General features: G+C 34.7%; 1 protein-coding gene across 6 annotated transcripts in view; it reads right to left on the bottom strand.

The window, feature by feature from the left end:
• FER (FER tyrosine kinase) overlaps positions 1 to 26,777 on the bottom strand; it is a 574,904-nt gene that overhangs the window by 223,905 nt on the left and 324,222 nt on the right. The window lies entirely within an intron of this gene.

The raw sequence follows: 26,777 nt of genomic DNA, 5'->3' as shown, positions 1-26,777 counted from the left end.
AACATGCAAAAATCAGTAATGTTTTCATACACAAGTACTAAACAATTTGAGGAGGAAATTAGGGGGGAAATTCCAATTACAAAAGCAACAACAAGACTCAAATACCTAAGACTCAATTTAACCAAAGAAGTACAGGATCTATACGCAGAAAATTACAAAGCAATGCTAAAAAAGTCAATGAATACCTAAAAAAAAAAAAAAAGGAAAGACATTCCATATTCATGGATTAGAAGACTAAATATCATGATGACAATCTACCTAAACTTATTTATAGGTTCAATGTAATAGCAATCAAAATTCCAACAGCCTACTTTACAGAAATAAAAAAGGCAATCACCAAATTCATTTGGAAGGGAAAGTACACCTGAACAGTCAAAAGCAGTATAAAAGAGAAAAGCAACATGGGAGGAATTTCACTGCCTGACCTTAAAACATATTACAAAACTACAGTGGTCAAAACAGGATGGTACTGGTATAAAGATAGACACATCGATCAGTGGAATAGAATTGAGAGTCCAGAAATAAACCCTCACCTCTACAATCAAATGGTTTTTGACAAACCTACCAAGTCCATGTTAACAGGATAAAACAGTCCCTTCAACAAATGATGCTGGCAGAACTGGATAGACATAACCAATAGAATGAAAGAGGGCCCCTATATCACTCCCTATACAAGAATCAACTCAAAGTGGATCAATGACCTAAATATAAAAGCCAGACCATAAAACTACTAGAAGAAAATGTAGGGAAAAATCTTAAAGACTTTGTGGTAGGTAGTAGTTTCTTGGACCTTATACCTAACACACATGCAACAAAACAAAAAATTGATAAATGGGACTTCTTCAAAATTAAACCCTTTAATGCACCTCAGGACTTTGTCAAATGGGTGAAAAGGCAGATGACTCAATAGGAGGAAATATTTGGAAATCATATGCTAGATAAGGGTTTAATATCCATGATATATAAAAGGATGTTATAACGCAACAATAAAAAGACAAACTATCCAATTAAAAAATGGGCAAAAGACTTGAATAGACATTTGTCCAAAGAAGAAATACAAATGGCAAAAATGAATACATGAAAAAATGTTCAACATCACTAATGATTAGGGAAAAGCAAATCAAAACTACAACGAGATATCATTTCACACCTATCAGAAGGGTTACTATTAAAAAGACGGAGAAATTAAAGTGTTTGAGAAGATGTGGAATGACAGAGAAATTTATTCACTGTTGGTGGGAATGCAAAATGGTATAGCCACTGTGGAGGACTGTTTGGCAGTTCCTAAAGAAGTTGAATATAGATTTGCCATGTTATTCTGCAATACCACTAGTGGGTATATACCCGGAAGAACTGAGAGCAGTGGCATGAATAGACATCTGCACACAGATGTTCACAGCAGTATTATTCACAATTGCCAAAAGCTGGAAACAATCTAGGTGTCCAGCAACTGAAGAATGGATAAACAAATTGTGGTGTACTCACATGATGGAATATTATGCAGCTATAAGAAGAAATGAAGTCACAAAGCATATGACAACAGGGATGAACCTGGAGGACATTATGTTGAGTGAAGCAGGGCAGACCAAAGGACAAATACTGCATGACTGCATTATTATGAACTAAAAATTTTGTGTAATATATTGTATGATTCCAATCAAATATAAATATAAATCAATTTACAAATATGAAATTTGATTATTGGTTACATAGGGATGGAGTAGGCATGGGTGTACAGTTTTTCTTTTTTAAGTAATGAAATAATTCACAAAATTGTGATTATACTAAAAGCCACTGATTATACACCTTGGAGCATATGGCATGTGAATATATTTCAATAAAACTGCTTAATAAATAAATAAATAATTGTGCAAGAATAGCCAGAAAATAATAGCTATGTACAGCAGGGGAAACAGAGAAATTGAAAGGTTTATAATTTTCTTGTTAGTCTGTTTATTGTTATTATTATTATTATATTATTATTATTATTGAAATAATGCATATGCTCTAGTAATGACTGAAGTGATAAATACACAACTATGTGATTATACCAAACACCACTGAATATATACTTTGGATGAATTTTATACTTTCTTAATATGTATCAATAAAATTGATTTGTTAAAAAAAAATCAGTATGACTGGGGAGGAGATGTGGGGAGGATATTCCCAGATGGGATGTCCCAGGTTTGGTCCCCAGTGCCTCCTCAAAACAAAAACAAAAGACAACAAGCAAAGAAATGGAAAAACCAATTCAGTGGAAACAATGTGGGTCAGTGGTTGTGTGCCCGCTTCGTGCATATTGGTTCAGTTCCCGGCCCCAGTACCTCAAAAAAGTAAAAAAATCAATATGACTACAATGGTAGGTCAAGATAAACAGATAAAGAAGATTGTCAGTATGTTTAAATAAACATGAAGATTCATGACACATAACTCCCAAATTAGGCCTGATTTGGGAGGTATGTGACTATTTATATGGCAGGTATGTGATCAGGTCCAATTGAGAAATCTGGACTTTAAAACTCAACGAGTATTTTCATTGGCAAAGGATATCTCATACATGCTTTGTCAGCTTACAGATGGAGAAAAAGACACAGCTGTGCAATCCCCAGATCAGAAAGGCAAGGAAGTCTATGTTTGATGTGCCTAGCCCTCACTGATCATCAGTTCCTGCCTTTAACCTATGTGGTAATAAAACCAAGTCACGAGTATAACTTTATATTAAGTTATGTGAGCTCTTCCAGTGAATCATAGATGTTCTGTGAGGGCTTTGAGGTTCTGAAAGATAGGCTACTCTGACAGGAAAGGGTAGAAAGAAATGCATATTTTAGGTCTAGAGATTGACTAGCATGAAATAATCAGTGTAGAATAACTAATACATGATGGGTTTACACATCCGATTTCAAGTTGTAAATGGAAAGCTTATACTAAATGCTGTTAACTTTGTGTAGTTCATATAATTTGTTTCAAGCAAATGACTGCTATGTAAATCAGTTGTAGATCACTCTATTCACAGTATTTATTAGATTATAATCTAATTTAAAGCTTTACTTTTTGTATATTTAAAGTTTTTGGTTAAAAAAGAAAGTCGCAATAAAACTTTCAAGTTGAAAGCAAATAAAATAGTTTTATATAGCTGGCGGAATTATTCATCATTTTTTTTGACATTTATGTAATCTATAACCTAAAAAGTAACTCATGTTTCAGTCTACATAGCACTTATCATTTCCCATATAGATAATATAGGAAAAGTCCTCCAGTTTCCATAGTAATGCCCTACCAATTTTTCTATAAGATATAAAGAAATGTATTTTAACAACAAGGAATCAACAAAATTAAGCCATCATCATTAATTTTATGAAAACACAATGTTCTTATAAATCCTACATCTTTGCACAATAATAGGTATAAGAGTAGACATGAACTATAAAAAACTGGGAATCAAACATAACAATAGCTTAAAAATATTAAAACCTGAATCTCAAAATTTCAGTGAACAAAACAGCAAATAAGCATGCTCCTTTATTCATCTGTTGAAGACAACTAGCTGCAGTCTGCTCAGCCTATAGGGGATTAATCACATTTCTCGGTGGACTGTCACAGGGTGAGGATGGTCATTATTTATTATGCCAATCAATCCATGTCAAAACCCTCTGTAATGGCTGTACTTTTTTTTTGTTTTACAGGAGGTAGCAAGGATTGAACCTGAGACCAAGTGCATGTGAAGCAGGTACTCAACTACTACAGTCACTTTCCTGTACATTTCTCTTTAATGTTACCCTTTTAAGGAGTTTGACAAGCGTATACAACATATTTGAAAACCCTTAGGTCTCAAGCAGATAAACGAAAAGTGAATAGCAGTATGATTTAAATTAATACTGTACTCTGATTCATGTTCATTTCTCCAGAAAGAAAGTCCACCTTAAAAAAAGTACTTCTAATAATACCATAGAGTCCTTTTTTTCTGCCCCTATGTTTCCCCCTCTATTCGAAATTTAAATGAAAGTAGTTCTTTCTTCCATGTGGTGAAGAAGATAAATTTATTTTTCTTCCAACATTTTCACTTTTTAAAATCTGCTTTGGTAATTGCTTCTGGCTTAAACAAATACAGGACAATTCCACTAACACAATAATACAACATATTTGTATGCAAGAGTCAATGTAATATAGGTTCATCTTGAGAATTTAACCATAAATAATAGAAATACAAGCTTTACCAATGCCATGACCACATGGATGGGAATGATCACCCAGAGTAATATTAAAAAAAAGAAAAGAAAAAGGCAAAAATTTAAATGCAGGCTTTAAGGAAATTGATCTTACTACAAATATTTAATACTTAAAGCAGAAAGCAGATGAATTTCTGAAAATATTGACACCATGACATTTTAGTGCATTTATTTTGAAGCTACAAGAATGATGTATAATCCTTAGAAGGAATGGTTAACAAAATGCCACAATACATAACATGAAATGATTGTCAGAGACTATAATTTTTCTGCTACTCATACTGAGAAATAATTGCTACTCTACTTTTATGTACAGGTTTTCAGTCAGCCTGCTTCATTAACTGCTTAGCCTACTTAGCACATTTGTTCCACTCAAAATCTCTGCCATAGCATATTTTTAGAGTCCAAGGATTATTCAGAATTTGATCAGCTTTGTCACTAAAGTTATCAGGGTTTTTTTCTTTAAAGCAAAAAATTCTTACTGTCAAGTATGCAAAGTAGTCTGCCTTTCTGGGATCCATCTGTGAAGGTTTTAGTAAATGAACATTTGTAAAAAATGCTCTGTAAATTAATTCCAAATAATTCAAATATTTTTGCATTAAGAAAATATTTTATTACATGTACAGATACATATAAATAAGTGTGTGTGGTTTTCTTTTATACTATCCTTCTAGAGATTTTTAATTCTTTTCCCCTCAACTTCCCTACTTAAAACTTTTCTACTAGCATACAATTAACTGAATAAAAGACTGTATAAGAATAACTTTCTACACATTTACTAATATTTTTCAAGTCATTTTCATTCATCTCAACTTTGGAAGACATCATTTTTCCTGACTAAAACTATCAGAGTCAAGAGTTACACCTTCCAAAAGGAAAAGTACAGATGGTGTAAGTGAAAAAACGCTGATACAGAATCTTTCAAGGCTTTGACAACTAACTAAAAATAACCATATAGAAAAATATGCAGGTTCAACTTGATCTATCAAATTCCTACAAGAAATTATTATTTGTCATAAATAGTACTGTATTAGTCAGGTAAAGGGGTGCAAAGTACCAGAAATCTGTTGGTTTTTAAAAGGGTATTTGGGGTGAAAGCTTACAGCTACAAGGCCCTAAAGAATTCAGTACAAGGTCCCTTTCTCACCAAAGTCAGATGCCATGTGTTGAAGCAAGATGATCGCCTATCTCTGACTGTTCTCTGCCTTCCTCTCTGGGCTTCCTCTTCCTCTTGAGGCTCCATGGGCCCAGCCTATTGGGCCTTCATGTTTAAGTGATCCTGCAGTTGTCTCTGCTGGCATAGGACTTGTTTCTGCTTTCTTGCCAGTCTCAAGTGTAAATAATCAGGCAAAATATCTCATCTCTCCCAGGGCCTCAGCTGTTTGAGCCTTCTCCTTTCTGTCACATGGCAGGATCGAAAATGACAGAACTCTCTCTTTCTGTAGTATCTGTCTGTTGGTTTGTGTGAGTATCCATTTATACCAGACCTGGCAAGGGAGTGGGAACTCATCCTGAGACATGCCTACTAATTTAGTCAAATCAAAAGCCCTAATGTTAACAGCTTAATCTAATCAAAGACACCTCTGCTAAAGTTAATGCAATCAAAGTATCACACCCAGAGGAACACACTGGTTTATAGACATAAACTTTCTCTTTTTGGGATTCATAAAATAATCTCAAACTGCCACAAAGGGTTATAGAAAGTATAGTTTCTGCTCTCATAGTTTATTGTCTAATGAGAATAGAAGAAAGAAAAGGAGATTTGACAGTACTTTCACCCTTATGGAGCAAAAAAGATGAGATTCCTAGCCTTTTCATCTAATCTTAACATCTAACCTTCTCCTCACCTCCACATATTTTGGCCATTAAGAACAGGGGATCTCCATCACATGATTAAGACAAGTCTTACCACATCCAAGATTCATCCACCTATGACCACTCTTTGGGTGGTCCACTCTTGGGAGGATGGATTTGGATCAGAGACCTGGGCAGACCAGGGAAGTGATCTTAAGGTTGCTGGGAATGTGAGGGCATACAGACCTGGACTAGGAATAAATGAAATGCAGGTGGTACATTTTATGTATCCTGCAAACATCTGAACTGTATAGAGGGTGCAAGTGGCAAAGCACCAAAGTAGAAAGCCTCCTTCTGGCTCTAATGATGTCATTGCTCTGCATATGTCCTTTTTAGTACTAAAAGCCTATAACTTTTTTTTTTTTAAGCTGCTTGTCTCCCTTTGTTGCGTCATCTTGCTGTGTCAGCTCTCCGCAGGCGCGGGCCAGCTTGCCTTCACAAGGAGGCCCTGGGGCACGAATCCAGGGCCTCGCATGTGGCAGACAGGAGCCCAATCAATTGAGCCACATCTGCTTCCCTAAAAGCATATAACTTTTTAAACTTATTTATCTTCCTCTATCTCCTCCCTCTAAAAAGTAAAAAAAAAAAAAAGGCAGCATACTTAAAAGGGCTTTGTCTTGTAATGCATAGTAGGCACTTTTTTAAAGATATGTATTTCACAAGGTCATGTTTCACAAATAATCATCTGTCAAATCTAAAGAAACTAGTCACTTGCATTTCAGTTCATCTTATTTGTGTGAGACAGAGTTTAGTAAACATTATCCACTTTATAATGTAAGACGGGATATGTGCTATTTACCCTAGAGATTTCATAATTATATAAAGTACTAAAATAAATACTGAGAATCCTTCATTATAAACTAAAAACTAGTAGGTAGGAAGAAATTGGGTCAATTAGAAATCTTACTTTTAGAAAGAAATATTCTAATATATTCTGATATTCAGAATATTCAATTCTAGCAAATCAGAACTTAGGAAATGTCATTAGAACACTGAAAATAAAAAGCAACTTCATCTGTTTTGAGTTTTAAAATTCATGAAATGACTAGATAATTGTGTTAAATATACCACTATAATATGCATTTTATTATGTAGAAGTTCCTTGGTTTCAAGAGTAAATGAGGGAAGCGGACTTGGCCCAGTGGACAGGGTGTCCATCTACCACATGGGAGGTCTGCGTTTCAAACCCGGGGCCTCCTTAACCAGTGTAGAGCTGGCCCACGCGCAGTGCTGATGCACGTAAGGAGTGCCCTGCCACGCAGGGGTGTCCCCCCCATAGAGGAGCCTCACACGCAAGGAGTGCGCCCCGTAAGGAGAGCTGCCCAGCGCGAAAGAAAAGTGCAGCCTGCCCAGGAATGGTGCCGCACACACAGGGAGATGACGCAACAAAAAGAAACACAGATTCCCGTGCTGCTGACAACAATAGAAGCAGACAAAAACAAGAACACGCAGCAAATGGACACAGAGAACAGATAACTGTGGGGGAGGGGAGGAAGGGGAGAGAAATAAATAAAAATAAAATAAAAAATCTTAAAAAAAAAAAAAGAGTAAATGAAAGACCCCAGGTAGATTTCAGGAAAATATCACAGTAGGGAGGCCAATATTATGGTTCCTGATTTCACTCTTACTCAGGTCAAAGAAAACTTAAAAGGCCTTAGTTAGTCAAAATTTAAATTCTACACTGCTCCCACATACCTGCTGAAACCTAAGTTTGTTAATTAAAATGGTAATAGAATAAGATTGAGTATAGCAGAGAAAAAATCTTTTGTCTCTTTGAATTTGATTATGAGGTGGGAGTGAAGTATTTTGGCACTTGTGATAACATGTGTACAATAATGACTCTAAAATTATTCTAATTAATATATGAAGCAAAACACTTAAAATAACCTGAGTTTAAAAGAGAATAAAAGTAAAGTGATTCCTTATCTTCTAGTCATGGGGATATCAACAACATGAGGCTCTTTATGCTTTAAAGGTAATATATAAAACCCTCATTTCATTCAGAATAGTCCCAAACCAAACAGGGCAATTTTAACATGTTCTAGTACACAATCATAATTTGCTCAAAAAGGAGGAAAAGGTCAAAACTCTTGAGACAATTAGTGCACCACAGTTCTTTAACAATTAAAACAAAGAGGAGTTCATCCGTATAAAGGTTTTTTGACTGGCAAAATGACTGAAAACCTTTAGTGTCTTTATGAAAGCCAGAACAATTTCTACTTTTGAACTTCTGGCTACAAAAAGTCATAAAGCAGAACTAGGGAATAAAGTTTGAACCAAAAACTCACAAGGGCATACAATAACTGTATAAAACATAATTAATCTTTCTCATACATCAAGTTCTCCATCCAGGGAAGATTTCTAGCAAGCCAATGTTAGTAACCCATAAACACCATCAACAATTAGGCATTTTTATTTCTTGCTGGGGCTCATAAAAAAGAAAAATTTAATCTAAATGTAGCTATACAAGTATTGACTTCTTTTCTCCCCAATACAAGAAATCAATGATTTGATAGAACATTGTTTTTTAAAAATTACATAACAAAGAATGAACGGGAAGGATGTAGATGGTAGATGCTTGTTTGCTTCTCTTTTAATTTAGTTGTTGGAAAATTTAAATATAGAAATCCTGGTCTTATTTCTAGAACTGTGGTGGAGATCAGAGACATGGGTCAAATTTATGCTATAAAGTAATAATATTGAAATTTAGAACACAATTTCAAAGTAAACTTACTCTACAAATGCTGAACTTGGTCAAAACAATTTTGAGAATCCATTGTAAAAACTGCCTTTAGAACTTAGGAATATTTTGTCAGCCAATTATAAACTTGTACATGTAGATTTAATTTTCAGAAAGCCAATCATAAGAGTCAAATCTGGTGGATGTAGTAATTGACCAACCTTGGTGAAAAACAGTTTGAACAGTAATGAAACCATTTTATGTTTACCCTGGACCTGGAGTCAAGTATAAAAGAAATAAATATAAAAATATTTTATGAAAAGGCAGCATTCTCAGAATTTATTTTTTCTAAGATGTTTGATGAAAATATGCTTGTATCATTTTTACCAGTATTTTTAAAATTAATCTTAAAACTTTATAGAAATAGTTTGAATTTAGATATATCATGTCAAGTCTGGGAAGGAAAGTTATCAACAGGCCTGTAGTAGGAATAAATTATCTCAACAAGACCTTCTAGTAAAGTTATAGATGCAGTGGTTTTCAAACCTTAGTCTTTATCAGAATCATCTGAAGGGTATGGCAAAACAAGATTGATGGGTCCCAACCTCCAGAATTTCTGATTCTGTAGGTCTGAGGTGTGACCCAAAAATTTGCATTTCTAGTCATTTTCCCAGGTGGTGTTGAGTGTTACTGACCTAGAGCTCACAATTTAATTGATTAAATGAAAAAGAAAGTGTGAAAACACCTTAGGTATCAAAAGTTCTCTACATGTATAATGACAATGATAAGATATCATCTATTTTAATTTCTGTATTGAAGTCAATGAATTATGGACTGGTTATCAGCCCCAAATCTTTATATGGTCAATTATCAAACGGAAAAATTGTTTCTAAATGGGAATAGAGTAAAACTATTAAAGTATTATTATTGACTGTTTCCTAGTCAGTTTAAGTGATTTCTGTCAGTAATCTGTAGAAAGAATTTTTAAAATTAATTTTAGCCTGTTGCAGTGGGTCAGTCTTATTTTTCTACTATATATATCTCTTATGTAACTAAAACTTTTAGAGGAGATTAGATATTTTTTAAAATTCAAAACATGAAGAAGGTATTCTACTAGGCATTTTATCCATCACAGGTAGGAGGGCAATAGATTGACTATATGTGCATGATGCCCTCTTTCACTACTGTTATAACAAAACCATCTCTTTAAAAGTCAAATACAAAAAAGGTATAAATTTGTTTATTAGTAGTCTTAGAATAAAATTTAAAATTGGGATAATATGGTTAAGGCAGAATTTTAGCTCCAGGAAGAGAAATATTATGGCAAAGATCCAGCAAAATAAAAATGTTATTAATTATAATACCTAAGAGTTCAGAAACAAATGAGCATAACAAATATACCACCATATAATAAAAGCTTACATTATCACTGTCTTTCAATGTTTCAGACTTTTCTCAAAGTGATTCAGATCAATAAAGTCATTTCATTCTTACAGTAACCCCATTAGGTACCTATTTCTATTAACTCCCTTGTACTGATAAAGAGACTGAGGCACAGAAAGATTAAGTAACTGTCTAAAGGCACAGAACAAGTAGGTACATGGTGGACTCTGTGATTTGCAGTCCAGATCCCCCTTTAGGAAAAAAGAACATATTCCTCCAGCTGCTGGAAGTTGGCCCTCAATGTCAGCCTTTAAGGATTGCCTCAGCTGAAGAAAACTGCCTTTCCAAGGTCATGTCTTCTCAAAGAGGCAACTTATGTCCAATGACTGATAAAACATGGGGAAGGGGGTTTATGACAGGGCATCATGGCCTAGCCCCATTGTTCCAACTCAAGACAACTCTGAAGAGCCAATAAAACTCCAGAGATCCCTAATAGGTCAGCTGAGACCTTCACTGGAATATGATCCATGGCTCAACTTCTAACTCTGCTTAATCCCACTTGCTTTCCCTCCTTTTCACAGATAACTGAGCCTGAAAGTGCTGCCTAATAGTAACTTCATGCATACTAATTTCTGTCTCATAGTCTTCCTAGGTAATTTTATCTGAGCCCAACTGTCAGAACTGGGATTTAACCACACAGTCTGGGTAAACAGTTAATATTCTCAGCCATTCTCAGTCACCTCCCTTGGCTTCCTGTCATGAATCCCAAGAAGGCAAAATGGTATTCCTAAATTCTTCTAACATTTTTACCCCATTAATTGAACCTCATACTGTTTTAAGTAAGAAGGGACTCAGAGGTTATCTAATCTATTCCCCTCATTTTATAGAGGGGGCCAAGAGAAAGAAATAAAGTGACTTACCCATAACACAAGACAGCTATGTGAACTCTGCTCATCCTTTCTTCCCACCAACTCTACCAGCGGCAGGATTAAGAGGCTTCAATTATGATTTTAACCTATTCTTCAATTGTAGGTACATTTCTCACACCAACCTGGAACTCAGAAATGGCTGCCCTTGTCCTAGCTTTGTTCTACTACGTGCTCATTTGTAGCATACCGTATGGCATTCAATAAATGGTAGATAATGGATGTTTATGCGCAAATATACAAAAATGGCAATGGATTGAGTGATCTGCTTTTTAAGTAAAGCTTTAGCATAAATTTCAACAAATGGAATATATTAATAATGTATGAAGTCTGTTTTAAATACATTTAGGTAGGATGAAATCTCTTATGCTAAAAGAACAATTTTAACAGATAACATACAAAATTACCAAAAAGAAAAAAAAAAAAACCCTCTGCAATCATAGAATAATTCAGAATAGTTTAAATTAGTTTCCATAGGAAGATTAACTAGAGGAAAAAAGAAATGTTGCTCTTCCATTTTGAGAATTTAGAATAATCCAGCTAAATTGTGCATAAATGTAAAAATCACTATATACCATTTTCTAGCAAAACTGCATGTTTAAGTACAATTTACCAAAACTTGATACAATATAGAAAAATATAAGAATGAATAGTAAGTGCTGTATTACTAAGAGGGTTTATAAGAGTATTACTTATAGCGGCATATCTAATATGAATATTAATGTCTTAAATTCTTTAGAGAATATATAGAAATAAAAGGAACTTAGGTAAAAGATTGTGCATGAAACTTACCTGCACATTAAACTTTGCTGAAAGTCAAATTCACTGATGCTAATAAGTGGAACTATTCAATCTAGCAAACAGGGCATATGATATGGCAAAACAGAGTGAAATGCTAAGGAAGAAGTAAAAGAGAAAAAATGAAAATAGGGAATTAATGGCAGGGACTGACATCAGGAGATGCAGAAGAATAATTACTCTAGGAAAAATTCTAAGGTTTTATAATAATAAAGTAAGATATTAGAGAATAGGATTTTTAAAGGATATTTATAGAGAAAATAAAAACAAAAGATTCATTACAGTGGCTATGAAGTTCCCAGTCATAATGTACACTACCATCAATTCTAAGTTGTCAGAAGAGAAAAGGGTAGTGACTCCCAACAATGCCTTGGTTCTCACATTCAAGAAAAAACACGCAGGTTTTGGGGATTTCCTGGGAGACATTCATTCAAGTATTTTAATTTCTATATGGACTTCATCTCTAAGATACATTTTATCTTAAAACAAAGAAATGAATAAAGTAAAATAATCCCAATGCTGTAATATATATCCTGTAAATATATATATATATATATAGGCCATCAGAATAAAGCTAAGTGAGTTTTATTTGAATTTTGGACTTAATCCAAAAGAATTAAAATTTTTATTTGCCAGTAAGTTTTATCATTTCTTATAAATTACATTATTTCAAGAGAGCCTTCAAAAATAACAGAATATATGTGAATGTACAAGACTTACTTTGGAAGCATGAAAAGTTTACTAACTTTGTCCTTTGTGTGTCCTCTCAGCAAAAGCATGAACAGAGGACATATTCAACATCTGTGTCAAAACAAAATGCTTTGCAACTGTAATTTCATGAAAACACACAAGATATCTTCAATTCTAGATGAGCTATCTTTTCTTCTCTAACAGTTTTTAATTTGAAAATGCATATAACAATTGTTTTTGACAAATTTGGTTAGTCCAGAAAATTTACCAATTTAGGGAAATTTTTCTCTCCATGTCCCTATAGGCTGTGCAATCTTCTCAACCTCACATCTTGAAGGGTAACATAAAATAAAAGTCTCATTTCATTAAAAGGCACGAAATGCAAACACTCCTAAAATAATTATGTAAAAGAAATAAGAAATACAGCATAAAAATAGCAGGTTTATTACATGATTAAATAAATTTATAATAATCTTAAGGACAAGAGATACATTTCTCAAATGAGTAATTTGGCTCTAAATATTGATGAAATATACAAATATACACTTCCAATTTTTGCTATTGTTTTACAACAAAAGCTTTTTCGTTGAAAAGAAATGACAATCTACAATTAGGTCATTTGATTTATGCTCATGATCACTACCTTATCAGAAATAAGAAAATTAGTCTGATATAATTAGAGACACTAAAAAAGTATAGAGCTGTAGGGATTAAAGTTGTCCTTGGTTAAAGTGAAACAAGTCTTGTATTTCACCTTGCCTTATATCACTTGCTCAATAATTTTCCTGTTCTTCATTCTTAGCACAAGTCTAAACCAGAGCGGTTGATGTGCAATGAATTTTTAATCATCAAAAGATCTTGAGCTACTAAGAAAGTATTTCTCCAGCAGGTTGTCACATGACCTTGTCATCCTCAACCTTAATATCAATCTATAGAACTGTGATGGATTGATAAAATGATCCAAAATTAACAAATATATTGTATACTTTCTACACAGGGTGTCCTGGTGAGTGCCAAGATCTCAAGAAGCAAATAAAGACAGGGATGTTAACAGAAACTAGTAATTACATTGCCTGGACACTTAAAAAATGGACAACTTGGGCTAGATATAGAAGAAATAAGTCATCTAAAAAAGGGCATTCTCAGCTTGTGATGCCTTTCTTCTCTTTTTTTATCCATAAAAAATCAATCTTAAACTGAATGTGGACAAATCCTCAACCCCATTCAGAACCACTTCAAGCTGAAGAATGTAAATCAGATGCAATATGACATAGTTATTCAAAAAGTAAAGACATTTGGGTGAGGGACGTTTGAGGTCAGAGAGGGGCAGAAGGGTGGGAAAAGGCACAAAATATTGATAATGGATGAAAAAGCCAACTTCTAAATGACAGCAACTCATTGAAAAACAGAATTTATGCAAAAAAGAGTATTTTACAGTTAGAAAATTACATTTCTGCTTTAAAATACGATTTTATTCATGCTACCATTTAATTTTGAATCATATTATAATGAGATCTCCTGCTTACCCCAGGTAGTATATAATGGTCCTGCCCTGGTAGTTCCACAGTTCTGTTCATGCTCCTATTATGTCACCTGCCACTTTGTATCACCAGTTTACCTGCCAGGCTCTCCTGACAGACTGGGAGCTCACTGAAGGCAGATATCATGAGACCATGTTTTAGGCACACTGTACTCCCAGAGTCTGTCAAAAAGTTGTCAAAAAGTTATCACATAATGGGCATTCAATTAATGTTGCATGAATGAAAGAATGAATATATATTCATTCCAAGTATTGTAAATTGTTAAAAAGAAACCAAGCATTTGCCTTTCCATCAACATCTTGGCCACTTTCAATTTTGCTAAAACTCAATTTTAAAAGAAAAATGTTACTTGATGTCAAAAACTGATGCTTCAGGAGGCGGACTTAGCCCAGTGGTTAAGGCGTCCATCTACCACATGGGAGGTCCGCGGTTCAAACCCCGGGCCTCCTTGACCCGTGTGGAGCTGGCCCATGCACAGTGCTGATGCGCGCAAGGAGTGCCCTGCCATGCCGGGGTGTCCCCCGCATAGGGGAGCCCCACACGCAAGGAGTGTGCCCCATACGGAGAGCTGCCCAGTGCGAAAGAAAGTGCAGCCTGCGCAGGAATGGTGCCGCACACACAGAGAGCTGACACAACAAGGTGATGCAACAAAAAGAAATACAGATTCCTGTGCCGCTGACAACAACAGAAGTGGACAAAGAAGAAGACGGACGCAGCAAACAGACACAGAGAAGAGACAACCGGGGTGGGGGGATGGGGAGGAAGGGGAGATAAATAAATAAATAAATAAATAAATAAATAAATAAATAAATAAATAAATAAATAAATAAATAAATCTTTTTAAAAAGCAAACAAAAAACTAATGTTTAAAATTGCGCTACAAAGGAAACTGATACAGCACAGTTTTTAAAAGACCTGAATTGCAACACTTACAAATGGAAATGATGATACCACTGTGATGATTACAAAGCAGCTAGCAAATATTGCTTTGATAAAAAATGCGGTATAGTTATGTGTTAGAACCAAGGAGCTTATGAAATCCTATATACACAAGATTCAAAACCCATGTCAGTGTAAAAGACAACAGTAACCTTTTCCTATAAATATATTTAGTTCAACATTATTTCCTGAGATATAAATAAATATCATACTTTCACATTACATCTACAAAGGTATTTAGAATGAAATATTCTTTTAAAATCAACATTTAAAAAGATGTTAAAAATAAAGATAACACAAAAGGCAGAAAATACGTTAAGATCCCATCATTTATACTCTGATAACAGATAATTCCATAAGACATATTCAGTAATAAGATATATAAGTGACTTAAATAGGCAAGTAGAGTCTTTAATTCTAATTTCTTTGTTTTGTTGTTTTTTTTTTTTTTCTTTATTTCATTACTTATATTCTCAGATTTTTCTAGCATTTACTCTTATTTTTCTTTCCTTTTCCATTTTGGCAAAAGAAAAATAAAAGGAACAAAAAAGAAATACTTTATAATTTAAAGGAAATTATAATTAGTGGTTATTTTCATCCATGTCTTTACATTCACTGAATACCCTATCAAGACAAAATGTATCACTGTAAGCAAACCTCTCCAATACAGGTTCCAAATAAACTGCTCTTGTAGTTCCATCATAATAACATTACTGAGGGCTCAGGCAAGGCAATCTTTGGATAGACTGCTTCTAGAAATCATACATGAATAAAGTTGTTGGTTTAAAAATAAAACCTTTGAAACAAACATATAAAAAAGATGAGGGGAATAAGTACTCTTAAAAAGGACTAAATTAGTAGTGGTTAAAAAGGACTAAATTAGTAGTGGGGTTTCAGTGGTAGCCTCAAAATAAGTACATAAAATTTTAATTGACACATTTAAAACTTTCCAGACAAATGAAGGCAGTGTTGTTAACGATGATACAAAAAGCAAACTAATTAAGCAGCTTACACATTTTTCATTACCAGCCTTTCTACATTTAATCATTAAACCAGATGAGTTGTATTTACCTATGTGAACATTATCATCGGTATAATCATAATTTTTAATATTTTCTGAACATTTTTAGCAAGTCTATAACAATGCCAGTATATAATAAAACATTGGTCTCTACCTCCAAGAGCCTGACAATCACAGACATTTTCACAATAACTTTAAAACCAAATAACAAATTTATATTAACACTGTGAAGAGAGTTGAAATGAGAACACAGAGAGTGATTAATATGATTAGATGCAGGCCTTGCTTTGATTTACAAGTTCAATGCATCTCACTCAAAATTCCAAGAGCCTACTTAAAAAAGCCATTTATCAAATTTATTTGGAAGGGTGAAGGGCTCTGGATAGCAGAAACTATCTTGAAAAAGAAGAATACAAGTACAGGACTTGCCCTTCCTTACTTTAAAGCTTATTACAAAGCTACAGTGGTCAAAACACCATGGTACTGGCACAAGGATAGATATATGGATCACAGGAATTGAAGTGACAGTTCAGAGATAGACATTCATGTCTATGACAAGGCTGCTAAAGTCCACACATTGCGAAAGAATGTCTCTTCAACAAATGCCTTTGGGACAACTGGATATCCATAGGCAAAAGAATGTAGCAGAAACACTCTTTCATACCAAAAACAAAAATTAAAGGAAAACATATCAAAGACCTAAATTTAAAACTATAAAATTCCTAGAAGAAAACAGAGGGAAGCATATTCAGCACCTTGTGTTAGGAAATGGCTTATAAGACTCCATACCCAAAGCACAACAAAAAAAGGAAAATTAAATAAAAGGGATCTTATGAAAATTAAAAACTTTTGTGCAAACAACTTTACCACAAAAGTGACAAAAAAAGGCAACCTACACAATGGAAGAAAATATTATAATAAAGGCTGAATATCCAGAATATATAAAGAAAGCCTACAACTCAAAAATAAAAAAACAACCCAATTAAAAAATAGGCAGAAGATTTCAATAGACATTTCTACAAAGAAGATAAACAAATGGTTAAAAAACACAAGATTCTCAACATCACACCAGTTAGGAAATGCAAATCAAAACCACGATGAGATACCATTTTATAACCACTACAATGGATACTATTAAAATTAAACATAAAATTGTAAGTGTTGGAGAGGATGTGGTGAAATAGGAACCCTAACTCATTGTTGGTGGGAATGTAATATGCTGCAGCCGGTGTGGAAAATTGGCAGTTAGTTCCTCAAAAAGCTAAGTATAAAATAAAAAAGTTAAAAAAGAAAGAAAGCTAAGTATAGAACTGCCATATGATGCGGTAATCCCCCTGGTGGTCTGAAACTGCATGTACACCAGAAAATTATGTTCTTAAAGCTAATCCCTTCTTGTGAGTGTAAATCTATTATAATATAAGTAGGACATTTTGATGAGGTTACTTCAGTTAAGGCATGGCCTCTGGTAGGTCTTAATCCTCTTACTGGAGTCCTTTATAAAAAAATGAAATTCAGACAGAGAAAAAGAAAGCCATGGAGGTAAGAAGCTCAAAGCAGCAAAATCTGGAAGAAAAGGCAGCAGCAGATACTGCCATGTGCCTTGCTATGTTACAGGGAAGTCCAGGATTGCTGGCAGCCAGTCTCTGGGAAGAAAACATCACACGATGCCTTGATTTGGACATTTTTTTTTCAGCCTCGAAACTGTAGCCTGTAAGCTAAAAAATTTCCACTGTTAAAAGGCAGCCCATTTTATGGTACTTGCTTTTGGCAGCCTAGCAAACTAAAACACCTTTTACTAGGCATATACACAAAAGAATTGAAAGCAGGGACTCAAACAGATATTTATACACCCATGTTCATAGAGGATTTATTCACAATTTGCTAAAAGATGGAAGCAATCCAAGTTGTCCATCAACTGATAAATGGATAAAGAAAATATGGTATATACCTATAATGGATTATTATTCAGCCATAAAAATGAATGAATTTCTGGTTTATGTGACAACACTGATGAAGAACCTTAAAGACCTGATGAGTGAAATAAGGCATACACAAAGGGACAACAAATATTGTATAATTTCATGGATATGAAATAATTAGAATAAGCAAACCCATATAGTTAGAATCTAGAAAATGGGTTAACACAGGCTAAGTTGAGGGAATGTATGCTTGATTCTTATAGAACTATTGAGGTGGACTTTAAAATTTTGGAAATGGATGGTGTGTTGATGGTAGTACAACAATATAAGTGTAATTAATAATACTGAATTAGATATGTGAAAGTGGTTAAAAGGGAAAAAATAAGGTCATTTATAAATCACTAGAAAAAAATTAAAAGATAAACATAGGACTGTACAATCAGTGAACCCTATTGTATATCATGAACTATAGTTAATAGTACAATTATAAAAATATTCTTTCATGTATTATAACAAATGTACCACACTAATGTAAAGTGTTAATAACATGGTGGTGTATGGGGTAAAATACACACTAATATAAACTATGAACTATAGATAAAAGTACAATTATAATTTTCTTTCATAAATTGTAACAAAGGTACTACTTCATTAATGTGAAGTGTTAATATTGGGGGGGGTAGAATATATAGGAATGCTGTATTTTTTTACAGAATTTTTCTGCAAACCTACAATTTCCCTAATCAAAAAAAGAAAAAAGATAGAATATGAAAGAAAACAAAATAAAACACAAAATGATCTGGAAAATGAGGAAAAGAACAGCAGTGAGAGAGCAGGATTACCAAGGAAGCTAGAAGAAAATACAGAGGGGCTGGCTGAGTAAACCCAAGAAGTTAGATGAAACACCACAAATGGCATGTCAATAACAAAAGAATAAAAAAAGTAAGGAGTGAGGTAACTAGAAGAGAGAAGAAAAATAAGTTTATGTTAGTACACTGAAAACAGAGACAATTCCTAAAATTACCTTATCCCATTAATTCTTGCTATCTTGAATTCTTTTTTATCTGATATTAACATTGGAGGACCCGCTTTCTTTGTTTGCATTTTCCTCTACCCATTGTAACTTTTAACCTGCTGATATTTACTTCTCAATATCTCACTGGATTCTGTTTTATATCCTACTTTACAAAATTAAAGGAACTTCTAATATCTACATCTAAAGAAGCTAATTACATATTATAATCTGTGAAAAGCAGATTACAAAACATTACATACAGTATTAATCATTGAAAAACCATGTTTAACAATATGCTTAAAATAATTTGAAAATATTTTTACAAATTACCTATATATATGAAAAAAATTTAAAAGGATATACAAGCATAAAAATAAGCATAAAATAGTGTCCATTCGTAATTTTTACACTTCTTTCATATTTTTCAAAGTGTGTTTTCTTATTTTTCAAAATACAAATGTTCAAAACTGAAATACATTGTAAAAATAATAGTGAAGGGAAGCGATAATGAGAACTGGAATAATGGCTAGGAGGTAGAAAATGAAAGGAGGGGAAGATGTTTAAGATTTATAATCAGCAGGGCTTTATGAGCAACTGAATATGAGAGATAAGAAAATATTTTTTTAAAATTACTCCAAATGTCTACGTTGTATAATTTCACAGATGATAATGCCATCGACACTGGATCAAGATGGAAATCAGGAAAAGAATGAAGGTATGGTGTGAATTTCTATTTGGGGCCATTTTAATTTGGAAAACCTCAAGTAAATCCAAGCATAGATTACAGAAGACAATTAAAAGCACTGTCCTAAAGTTTACAAGACAAAAAAAGAGTATGGGATACAAAACATTTAGAAAAGGGAAGCCAGGAGAGAAAACAGCAATTCTTTAAAAATCAGGAAAGAATTGTGGTAGGTTTTTTCATGGACAAATATTTCTCTAATCTAAGTTGGATATCCCTTTGAAATGTGGCTTTGTTGCTCCTTTCAAGGTAGAGTCTCTTTCTTATCTTGAATCGGGGCTACCCTTATTACTTACCTTAGCGAACAGAATGTGGCAGGAAGTGATGCAGTGTGGATTATATGAGCTACACCTCAAGAGCATTGAAGTTTCAATTGTTACTACTTGAGACACCAATCATGATGCCATGAAGAAGAGTGGGGTTAAAGAACAGCCAACTCATCTTCCTCAGCTGAGCACACCCTTCAATGAACCATCAGTTAAATGCAACCATATGATTGACCCAGGCTAAATCAGCAAAACAACAGCCCAATTAATGCACAGAAGCATGGGAAATAACAAAAACTATTGTTTGAAGGCACTGCTTTTCCGGGTGTTATGTTATGCAGAAGTAAATAACAAAAACAAGAACCAAGAATTCTGGAAGAAACAAAAGGAGAAGATAATTTCTATAAAGAGTAGTTAGAATTTTCAAAAAATACCAGAGGTTTCAAATAGGCTGAAGGCTATGAAACGATCACTGATGCTAGTAATGAGAAGTCATCTCAGACAACTGAGAGTTCAATTTCAGTAAGGTGGTGAGGGTAGAAGCCTCAGTGGATTTCAAATGAATGGCTGATGAGAAAATTGAAATAGATCACTCTTTTAAGTAACTTCATAAAGAAGGAAAGAAATGAACTATTAAAAAAGATGGAGGGAGGTGGACTTGGCCCAGTGGATAGGGCATCTGCCTACCACATGGGAGATCCACAGTTCAAACCCCAGGCCTCCTTGACCCATGTGCAGCTGGCCCATGCGCAATGCTGACACATGCAAGGAGTGCCCTGCCACGCAGGGGTGTCCCCACGCAGGGTAGCCCCACGCGCAAGGAGTGCGCCCCATAAGGAGAGCCGCCCAGCAGGAAAGAAAGTGCAGCCTGCCTAAGAATGGCATGCACCCAGAGAGAACTGACACAACAAGATGACACAACAAAAAGAAACACAGATTCTCGGTGCCGCTGATGGGGATGGAAGCAGTCACAGAAGAGCATGCAGTGAGTGGACACAAGAGAGAAGATAACTGGGGGGGGGGGGAGAAATAAATAAAAAAATAATAAATCTTTAAAAAAGATGGAAAAAGAGGCCCCTATCAAGATGGTGGAGTGAGAGGCTTCAAGGCTCTATCCCCTCACATAAGCTTGGAACAACCAGTAGAACTGACAGAAACATTTCTCAAAGCTCCACAAAGCAGTAAAGGACAGCAGTAATAGGTCAAGTGACAAATAAAGAAAAAGACTACTTAAAAGCAGGAAAATCTTGTGTTGCCCTGGCTGTTCCTCCTCCACCCCTAATCTGCAGGCACAGAGCTGCCCTGTGGTACCAGTGAAGATTCCTAGTCCCAGTTCTGAAGAGAAAAGAGTAGCCCTCATGAACATACTAAGAGCATGTATGTCTGGCCCAGTCTGTCTGATGATGGCCTGAGGGAATAGCCATTCCAGAACTTTTCCTGCATGTAGAAGATGGCTCACCAACCTCTCCTACAGAATGATGTAGGAAAAAGGTCAAATTGCACTGCCTGGGACAAGGGATTGCTGATTATTGTGCACAAGACCATAAAGAAACTGTTTCCTAAAGGTAACATTTGTATCCCTTTAAAAGGGGGAATTCCTAGTGCCAAATGTGCATGCTCAAAACAAGACACACATGCCAAAAGAATGCTTTGGCCTGGAGCTATTCTCTAAACCCACTGTAGGGATAAATTCTGAAAGAGAGCACTCACATAGGTCAATCTGCAAACTCTGGGAAGTGTTTTCTTTTTTCCATATATTTATCTATCTATCTATCTATCTATCTATCTATCTATCTATCTATCTATCTATCTATCTATCTATCTATCTTTATAAATTCCTGGCGTTCAAGGAAAGCTGTCATAACATTAGCTTGACATAAGCTTAAGCCTCAGAGTCTAAATTCCAGTGATAATACATTAAAATTTCAAAATGTCCAGGTTTCAATAAAAGATTGCAAAAACATACTGAAAACAAGAAGAAATGGCCTAGGAAAAGGAAAACACTGAAGTACTTGGAACCATCAATGAGGAGGCTCAGAAAAAGACTTTAAAGAAAATGACCCTAAATATGTTCAAAAAGCTAATGGTAACTATGGACAAAGAACTGAAGGAGATCAGGAAATAATACATGAATAAAAAGAGAGTACCAATAGAGATGGTAATTATGAAAAGAAACCAAATATAGCTGAAAACTACGGTAACAGAAATTTTAAATTCCCTAGAAGTGTGCAACAGCATATTGGAGCTAGCAGAAGAAAGCATCAGTGAAACTGAAGATAAAATTAAGAGCATCCAGTCTGAGGAGCAGAAAGAAGAACGAAGAAAAGTGAACCAAGCTGAGGAACCTGTGGGACACCATAAAAAGTGTCAATATATGATTTGTCAGACATACCAGAAGGAGAAGAGAGGAAGGGGCAGAGAAAATAGTCAAAGAAATAAAAGAGGAAAACCTCTCAAATTTAATGAAAGGTATCAATATACACGCCCAAGATGCTCAATGAACTCCGAATAGAACAATACCCAATAGACAATCCTACACCAAATGTTGAATATCATAAAGAGAGAATTCTCAAAGCCATAGAAAGAAGCAATACATCACATACAAGGAAGCCTCAATAAGATTTAAGGACAATTTCTCATCGGAAACCATAGAGGCAAGAGGGACTGGGAAGACGTGTTTTAAGAGCTGAAAGCAAAAAAATTGCTAACCAAGACTCCACTATCCAACAAAAATATCTTTCAAAAATGAGGGAAGAACTTAAGACATTCCCTGATAAACAAAAGCTAGGGGCTTTTGTCACCACTAGACTAACCCTACTAAAAATTCTAAAGGGAGTTATGCAGATTGAAAGAAAAGGACATTAGACAATTGACTGAAACCCCATGAATAAAGATCTCCAGTAAATATAATAACAGGTAAATATAAATGCCAGTATTTTTGCAGTTTTGATTTGTAACTTGACTTTTTACTTCCTACAAGATCTAAAAGGCAAACAAATAAATGTAATGCTAAATCAGTGGTTTTAGACTCAATGCACAAATATGTAATTTGTGGCAAGAACTACATACAGGTGGGAGAATGGAGGGATATAGGAATATGGTTTGTGTATGCTATTGATCTTAAGTTGGTATCAAAGAAATGAGATTGTTATAGATTTAGGATATCAAATATAAACTACATGGGAACCACAAAGAAAATACTAGAGAATATGAAATCTCATAGAGACAGAAAGTAAAGTACAAGTTACCAGGGGAAGGGGTCAAGAGCAATAGGGAGTTGATGCAAAATAATTGTAGGGTTTCTGTTTGGAGTGAAGAGAAATTTCTAGTAATGGAGGGTGATGAGAGTACTGTAACAAACACTGTGAATATGATTAATCCTACTGAATGGCATACTTGGGAGTAATTGGAATGATAAGGTTTATGTTGTATGTATGTTTCTACAATTAAAAAAGAATTCTAAAATAAAGAGGAAATGGTAAATAAATGCAATGCATAATTAAGATGGGATCTAAGAATGGAGGAGAAAAGGCTCAAAATGACATTATTGGCTGGGAAATGCATGTGGCTCAAGTGACTGGGCTTCCTCCTACCATATAGGAGGACCTAGGTTTGATCCCGGGGTCCTCCTGGTGAAAAAGAAGAGAAAGCATGCCTGCACGGTGAGCCAGTGCCCACGTGGTGAGCCGAGTGCCCACTCAGTGAGCCAAGTGCCCGTGTGAGTGCCAGTGTGGTGAGCTGAGTGCCCATGTGGTGAGCAGAGTGGCTGTGTGGTGAGCTAAGTGCCCGAGGCAGTGCCTGTGCAGTGAGCCAGTGCCTGCATAAGTGAGCACGCAGCAAGATGATGATGCAACAAAAGAGAGACAAAGGGGAAAGTCAAGGTGAAGGGCAGTAGAAATGAGGAACTGAGGTGGCACAGCTGACGGGGAAGCTCTCTCCACATCAGAGGTTCCCAGTATTGAATCCTGGTGAATCCTAGAGGAGAAAAAATGAGAAGAGAAGACAAAAATAGAGAAACAGATACAGAAGATCACACAGCAAATGGACACCGACAGCAAAAACAGCAGGGGGGGGGGGGGGAAGGGGAGAAATGAATTATCTTTTTTTAAAAAGGACATTATTGGGACATAAAAAATTAGAATATAGAATATAAGCTTTATACCAGTTAAATTTGTTGAACTTGATAAATGCACTTAAGGTGATTATGTAAGTAAATATCCTTGTTTGTAGGAAAGATACATGGAAGTATATGTTCAAGGATTATGATGTGTGCAACCTGCTATCGAATGGTCAGATAGCTAACTAAAAAGACAGGTAACTAGGTAACTAAAAAGACAGAGAGAATGATATTTCAAAGGAGGAAAATGTTAAAATTGGCTGATCTGGGTATCTGGGGGCAGGGAGTATGTTGGAATTCTCTGTATGGTGTTTTTATTATTTTTCAAACTGTCCTGTAAGTTTGAAATTATTTCAAACTAAAATGTTTATAAAAAGAAAATATTGGAGGGGGAAGGCTAATTAAATGAAAGCTTTTGGTCACTAAGGGAGAAGTTATGGATAAGGACTATTAAAGGATAAGAAAATATGTATTTTTTAAGTACAGAAAATTGATATGTCAAGGGTCCAAGGGAGGGGAAAAGAGATGGGAAAAGGTAGATGAGTGACCAAAGAAAAATAGAAAATCTAAGAACCAGGTGAGTTGAAACTGCTGGGATAAGAGAGAAACACACAAAGGTATTAATATGTGAAAATAAAGTTTTGTAGAGCATGAAAGAATTTTTTACTTCTCCAGATTCTTGGTTAAAGAAGGAAGCAAGGTCACCCCCAAAGAAGAGAGGAACAGGAAATAGTTTAAGAGCTTGAGAAAAATGGTAAAGTTTTTAAAAAGCTGTGAGGAATAAGAAATCAATTAGCTAGGAGAACTACTGTTTCAAGCAACATCTCAATCATCTAGATGATAGGAATTAGGCAAAGAATTCCCATTTTGTCATTTAAATAGACAATAAGATAAAGTTTTTGTGGTAGATTGAACTATATACCCCAATTTAGACATTTTTCTTAATTTTAATCTGCATTCCCATGGGCATGAACCCATTATAAATAGGGCCTCCTGCAGATTTTATTTTTAGTTAAGATGTGGTGAATGAACCAGGTTGAGCCTCAATCTGGAATAATGAAGGTCTTAAAAAGAATACCTGGAAGAGAAGGGAGAGGATATCACAGTGTAATGAGAGGCAGGGATTCAAACCAAGGAACCCAAGGACTGTGGCAAGCCAGACCTAGAACAATATAGTCTTCAGTGAGAAAGCAAGCCTTCTAGCTCTGAAACCATAAGACAAAGAATTCCCACTCTTTCAGCCAACCCTTGTATGGTATTTGTGATAGCAGCTCAGGCAAAATAAAAGTATTTTTAAATTTAAGTATTAATAAACCCAATAATGTGATGTTAAAGAAAGAAACATTTTATTTCCTACCTAAGTAATGGATTATAATTTTACTCCACTGTGGTTTCCAAAAGTAAAGGACCCACCAAAGAAGATATATGGATTGCAAATAAGGGCATGGAAAGATGTTCAACATCATTAGTCATAGGGGAATGTAAATTAAAACCATAATGAGACACCATTACATACCTATCAGAATGTGAAAGACTGAAAATAGCAAGTGCTAGCAGGGATGTAGAGTGACTATATATGTCTCATCATGCATTGCTGGTGGGAATGAAAAAATGGCACAGGAACTTTGGAAAACAGTTTGGCAGTTTCTTATAAAACTAAACACACACTTATCATATTAACCACCAATCCCAGTCCTAGGTACAAACTCAAGAGAAATGAAAACTTATGTTCACGCAAAAAACTGTGCACAAATACTTTGTTGCAGTTTCATTCATACTCAAAAAAACCTAGAAATGCCCTCCAACTGGGGAATGCATAAACAAACTCTGGTACATCCATATAATGAAATGCTACTTAGCAATAGAAAGGAACAAATTACTGACACATACTACAATTTGGATGAATCTGAATTGCATTATACTAAGCAAAATAAATCAAACCCAAAAGTGTATATACTGTGTGATTCCTTTTATATGACATTCTTGATCCCTGGTTTAAAAGGGGTGGGGTGGAAGGTTGCCTACAAGGGGGTACAGGGGAATTTTGAGGTGATGCACAATTGTCATATTATAATTTAATTGGGGTTGTGGTTACACAACTATATTTGTCATAATTCATTAGACCTGTATGCTAAAAAGTATTCATTTTTAAAGCAGTTTTATTCACACACCATACAATCCACTCAAAGAGTATAATCAATGGCTCTCTGTATGATCACTGACTTGTACATTCATCATTGTAATCAATTCTAAAACGTTTCCATTGCTCCAAAAGAAAAACCCCTTTTACCTTATACTCCTCTATTATTGACACTTAGTATTGGTAAAGTAATTTTGTCATAATCGATGAAAGAATATTAAAATACTACTGCTAAGTCTAGTCCATAATGTGCATTAGGTATATTTTTGCCATATACCATCCTATTATTAACACCTGGTAATGGTGAAATAAATTTGTTCTAGTTCATGGAAAATATACTTACATTTGAACTATTAACCACATCTATCTTCTAAAACACAGCACATTATATTATACAGTCCCATGTTTCATTTTCTAGCTTTCCTTCAAGTGACATACACAAACCTAAACTTGTACTTTCAACCATAATACACACAATTGAGGGCTGTTGAATACATTCATGATAATGTGCTACCAT

Source organism: Dasypus novemcinctus, chromosome 2 (genome assembly GCF_030445035.2).
Source record: "Dasypus novemcinctus isolate mDasNov1 chromosome 2, mDasNov1.1.hap2, whole genome shotgun sequence".
NCBI lineage: Eukaryota > Metazoa > Chordata > Mammalia > Cingulata > Dasypodidae > Dasypus > Dasypus novemcinctus.
The sequence above is the reverse complement of the archived record's forward strand: the minus strand, read 5'-3'. Positions and strand labels throughout refer to the sequence as shown.